A 6,148-nucleotide genomic window follows, 5' to 3' on the forward strand; every position below is an offset into this window, starting at 1 on the left:
GGGCTGAAAAGCTGGGATTTACATCAGCAGGAGGTATACCCACAACCAGCAAAAAAATCCAGCTCCCTGTTTCCTGACTGTGAGAGGGACTCATTTCCTTTAATTCTGAATCTGTGTCTGCATTAGTCACTCACCCCTCCCTTCGTGTTCACAGAAGAAAGCAGGAGCTCCTTGTGATTCATCTGCTAGAGTACAAGATGAATCATGAGCAAGAAGGGCTTCCACTTCCCTCCATGAGCTTTGAAAGATAGCAAGATTAGTGGTTCATTTGCTAGATGCCTGCCTTGCAGATGTCTACATTTGATCAAAGATATCTCGTCTTTTTCACCTATGACATCATTCTGGAGTTACAGATTTGTATAAGAAAAAGGAGAACAGGAGTTTACTTGGCTCTTCAACACTGCTGCCATAGCTTCTTCTACCCAGGTTTGACAGGGGGCTGATGGTATATGTTCGAGCATAATTATCTGTGCCTCTGTGTTCTCCTTATTTCACCATTCCAGTGCACCAAACTTCCTAGTGGAAATGTATCCTATGCAGTGGCTCCAAAGTTTTTGCTGAGTGCATTCCATCTCTGAAATCTAGAAGGAGATGTTCAGCATCAAATGAAATTTTCAGTATTTGGAAAAGTCAAAGAGACTGATGAACAGGATTAGAAAAGGCATCTTTTCCTTCAAGTTGTTGTCCTATGTCTGCTTTCTCTCTCCACTGAAATAACTCAAACATTCTCCCATATCTCCCAGTGAACCCCCACTTCATTATTCAGTCCAGAGGGTTTGTTAGATGGTGCAAGCAACTTTCTCCTCCAGCAGTACGTTCCACCTGAAGCACTGTACAGACTGCCATGATGTACTGCATCAGCACAACAAAGAGCATCACCAAGGATCAAACCAGGGTTTTGATATTTTTCCTTCATGCAAAAAAATCCAAAATACATCATTGGGGGTGGGAGTTAGGTTATTCAAGAAAAGCCAACACACTTCACAGGAAACAAAGACATTTTGGAAATAACCCAGAACCCAGCTGTGGGCTATAAAAAAATAAAAATGCTTTCAATAAGTGATGACGTAGTGATGGATCAAGGGGCTATGGGAAGGATCAAAGGGTTTAAGGAACATGACAAAAATAGAGCCTTTCTAACTCATTTCTGCTCTCCCTAGAATTATGATTGCAACCTCCTTTTTTTTTTTTTTTTTTTTAGTTTTTCTAGTGCTTGCCTAAAAAACCAGCATGGAAGGAGCAAAAGACAGGGCAGATCACACTCTCAACCAATTGTGCTGAAAGCCTTCTCAACAAGAGCTGAAAATTACCTGTTTCATGATCAGCTTCAAGGCCTTGCAGATGTAATGCCAGTAACCCCTTCACCAGAGCTTCCCTGCAGTAAGATACCACCTACCCAAAGCAAACAGGGTAAAGATGTGGAAAGAGAAGGGGACAACAAAAAGGGAAAATTGATTATTTCAATGGGGTTGATAGCTTAAAGTAATTTTCATAAGGTTTGAGTCAATAGCAGGGGCTGAAAATGCCAGGGAGGAGAAACAAACTTCCCTCTTCATTCTCTCACCCAAAGGAAAATGAAAAGAGGGAAGAAAAATGGATGATATTTCACACTTTGAATTGACCATGAGATCTAAAGACAGGAACATGATCTTCAACCCCATTAGCACAGATGACAGAGCAAACTGTTCTGCAGCTTCTTCAGCACCACCTGATTCATAGATCCTCCTGCCATTGCAGTGGCAGGCAGAGATATGAGAAATATTTGCCAGAGAAACCACATCATTCTCATCTGGTTTGCATTTCAAGACACACCGGATTCATCACATGGAGCAGTTTCCTGAACCTGTTGATAAAGCTTGGGATTTTTCAAGCACAGGCTAGAAGATGTCCCTGGAGATGGGGGTGGGGGTGCGGGGTGTTGAGGGGGCAGACAAAGCCCAGAGACATTTAAAATCTAGGTTGGATACAGCCTGTCTCCACCCATCAGAGCTGGCAGGACAAGTCCAAGGCAGCAGGTCTCTGCCCTTATTCTGTTCTCTCAAGATGTTCACCTGGCAACTTTGCTTGCAAGCCATACCTCGAAGTCTTGCTGGGCAATGGTGCAAGTCTGAAGCCCACAGCCATCAGAAAATAAAACCAGAGGACCCTGGAGACATTTTTGGCCCTCCACAATCCAAACATAAATTTTATTTCCCCGATTTGAACACCCAAAAAATGATGCGACTCTCTGCACCTCCTGTGATATGCTTTTTCTTGCTTGGGAGTTTTGTCCTTCCTGTTTTCCTTCTCCTTTTTCTCTTACAGTATCACTGGCCCATGCCACAGAACTCTCCACATCTGGCCATTGTTTCCTCCTCAGCCGTATTTGTGTTATCTTCTGCCATCTCCCACTCTGCAGAAGACCCTTATCACCAAAGTCACCTCATCTGTATCCCACAGTGATACTTGCTCACGCTAGGAGTTTCAACTGTATCTGCCACTCCAAGTGATGTACAACGTCCCTCACACACTCCACAAACGTCTCAAGCACCCTTATGTGCATTTTGCTTTCTTGTTCAATTTTCTAGCACTGCTTGCCCAGGTGTCAAGCAGTGCCTGGGGACAGGCAATCACCCAAGAGGGGCAATACAAGCCAGGACTACGCCCCTCCTGCAAATTACTGTATCATAACATAGACACAGCAGACCCCTCTGTAGCTAGTCACATCTGGCTGAGTGAGTGTGGAATGTCCCAGGAGAACTGGACATGCATTTATTACCCTGCTTTTCAGATGAACTTCACAGCTACTTGGGTCACTTTGCAGTTTTAAGTGGAGCTGTCTGCATCTTGCAATGTCAACATCTTCATGGCCCAAGGCCCAAGGTGGACCTGAGAAAGGTCATGGCTGGTACCAGAGGGGACTAAGCCAAGCCTAGTCTGGGGAGATGCCAAGAGCAGCATCTTCCTCAAGTTCAACTAAAGACACAGTGCCTGAGACCTGCAGGCACCATATGGTGAGGCTAAGATGGGACAGGAATCACAGCTGATCTGGTGACCAGGACAATCTCCCTGTCCTGCTCACCACCAGTGTCAGTACTAAAGCAAGCCAAAATCCCAGCATGGAAAGCATCATCATGCTCCCAGCAGCAAACTTCCCTAAAAAGCAGCTGAATAGAAAAAAAGTGGCCAAAGCAAAGCTCTTGGTCCTCTTGTTCCTCATGCATTTTTTTTAAAAGAACAGGCTATAATCAGAGCTGGAGGAAATGGAGCATAAATATCAAACTTTGTTTAGTCTGGGGAAATATCATTTATAATTAGAGATGGGCATCCTGTTGACATGATACAACCTATTTTAAGCATGAGGTGAGCACGCAGTCAGCCTCTAATCTTTTTGCAAATGATTAAAAAATGCCAGTTCTTCTCTTCTTGGCTGTTTTCTTTTTTAAGTGTAATTTCTAAAAAGCAATTGGGCTAATGTCAGCTCAAGATAATGATGCTTATACTGGCAGCGATGTCTCAGAGCATCTCAGTTGCTGGGAGTTTTGCTTTCTGTTCATGCACTTCTGCTTGTCTCCATGCCAGCCCCACCAACCAAGCCTGCTCAAGTCTCCCACGGAAGAGTGAGAATCCCATGAGACTTGGAGGGGTTGAGCCTATGGCAGGACATGGCCCAGGGTTGACTTTGTGTGACCAGCCCTGACCTGTGGCCCTTTTTTTGATGTGGGTTTTCCCGGCTGCCACATCCTGCTGCCTTGGTGTGGAGGCACGTAGGGTTTGTGCATGGCAGGTACCAGCAGAAATCATTGCAGGATTGGTGCATGTAAGCAGTTTTGGAGGCATGATGCTACAGGTCTTCAGGGTGTGGCATCTCTCTTAGTGTCCTCAGGTTCTTTTATGGAGTATGCATGGGCACATTGATGCTGTCAGATAACCTGTCTCCCCACAGTCAACCACCCTGAGGGTTAGGTCTCTCATGGGCACCCTTCCCCACCAAACCAGCTTGTTCCCTCCAAGCTGGGTGTAGTTCTGGCGTTTTCTTCAGGGCCTGCATCAGGTTTGGCTGCTTCTGCTCTGCACAGTCCTCCTACACTATTCCAGAGGGTTTTGCATGCTGTCCCCATGTTATCCAAGGCACTCCGAAAGAAATTTGTAAGTGACACAATGACCACAGGGCTGTGGGGACACAATCCAGAGCTACGTATCTGAGTGCTACATAGCTGGTTGTAGACAACTTTCTCTAGAGAAGGGCCAGGTCTGTGTGGATCCAGCCAGGGATCACTCCCTGGAAGAGACATCATCAGCGGGAGAGATGTAACTGGAGAAGCATCAGGACTCAGGTGTCACCAGGAATCAGCCATAGGTTGACCCAAGTCTTCTGGAGACCACACACCTGAGACACAGGTCTAACAGCAGCAGGATCTGTGGGAATAATTCCTTCTGCTTCCATGTGAGTCTGAAATTTATTGCTAGGAGACTTTGTATCCTTTCTGTGATGGGTCATTTTGCTATTAGCTAGGCGTGCACCACTTGGAAAATACAACTGGTCCCCGCCTCTAAGTTGCAGGTCCACAGCTCCACAGCTATCCTCCAGCCTTGGCTGCTGCCACATCACATTGGTCATCAAGCTGGCCTGGCACGGTGACAGGACGGGATACAATGTGTCCTTGTGCCTTGGTGAGCTCTCTTTGTGGGTCAGTTCCAAAGAAATAAGCTAGCGTGGACTAAGAGGCGAGTTTTGGCTTGGGTAGGAGTGTACATCAACACATCAATGTTGAGCTCCTACCAAACCAAACAGTGCAGCCATATTCACTAGGCCTGGCGCCACAAAGTGGAGTGACAGTGGACAGCTAGTTTAGGCATGGCATGGGGTCATTGGGGCCATACAGATTTCAGACCATAAGCTCACTCCTTGGTACTGCCAAGTATTCTTGGGACCACCTGTGTCCTCTGAAAGTGCTATTCTGAGGGTATCAATAAGGTTTGGGGACTGCTGTACACAAGCCAGCTTCTCCAGAGGATCTGCTTCTGTTGCCAAGACTAATCGATGAGAAATCATTCCCTTACTAATTGTTAAACCATTTGGCCTTCAATAAATATGCATATATAGCTATACATGTACAGGGGATTGCAGCAATAAAATAATTACTGTTTACTTCTTTATCATTATGTACATGTTATTATTCAATTTATTATCCTTGTTACATATTTATTGTGACAACATGTGCAAAATGTATGTATTTACTGCGATATTTAACAAACCACACCTTTCACATCTGCAGATGTTTTCATCTTGAGCCTCCCAGTATGTTGCAGGTCTGAAATAACTCTGAATCACAGGAGCTGGTGTGCTACAGAAAATGAACAGTAACCTGTTGCAAAGAACCAAAGCCTGGGAGCTGGCAGATGTTTAGCAGAATCCTCAAAGCTGCTTGGCACATGGTATAAAAGGACATGGCTTTTACCTGATCTTAATAAGCAGATCCAGGAAAGTGGGACAGAATTGATGCTGTCGAGGAGAAGGGAGTCAGCACCCCATTTTTTTGGTGAAAATCATTGGCTATCATTGCACACCTTGGTGCAAAGCGGGGAAAACACACAATGCCGAAGCCAAGGTCACTCAGTGGAGGTGCTGCTCATGCACCTAGGGAGAAGATGGGAGGTTTGCAGTGGTCCCTGGTGCCTGTGAGAGCTCCCTGGTGGGGTGGCCCCGGGGAGGTCAAGTCCTGGCTTGGCAAGACTCGGTTTGGTCCTAAGACACCGTTCAGGCAAAACCCCATCGAAGGTTTGTACTCCTGCGAACTAACACATGGAGCCAGTGGACACCTGCCCGGGTATCAGGAGATTTCTGGGCAGAAGAAGACAAGGGCAACGTGCACGTCTCCCACTGATTTACAAAAGTGCATCGCTTCTGAAATAAAAGGGAGTTTAACACCCAAGGAGAAAAAATCCATCCCATTGCCCTTTTTAGAAGGCATTTACCTTATTACCTATTCAAGCATTAAATTGAATTTATCCTTTCCCCCAAGGGTGAATTTGGCCATCCCACTGCTGTGCCACAGTGATACACCTGAGCTGTTGGGACATCAAACGCGACGTGTTTGCAATGCTTCCCTCTGACATGCCCCTTTCCTGCACACCCCATCCCGCACGGACCTGGAGTTTAGGGTTT

The sequence above is a fragment of the Falco peregrinus genome, chromosome 4 (assembly GCF_023634155.1).
Source record: "Falco peregrinus isolate bFalPer1 chromosome 4, bFalPer1.pri, whole genome shotgun sequence".
NCBI classification, from domain to species: domain Eukaryota; kingdom Metazoa; phylum Chordata; class Aves; order Falconiformes; family Falconidae; genus Falco; species Falco peregrinus.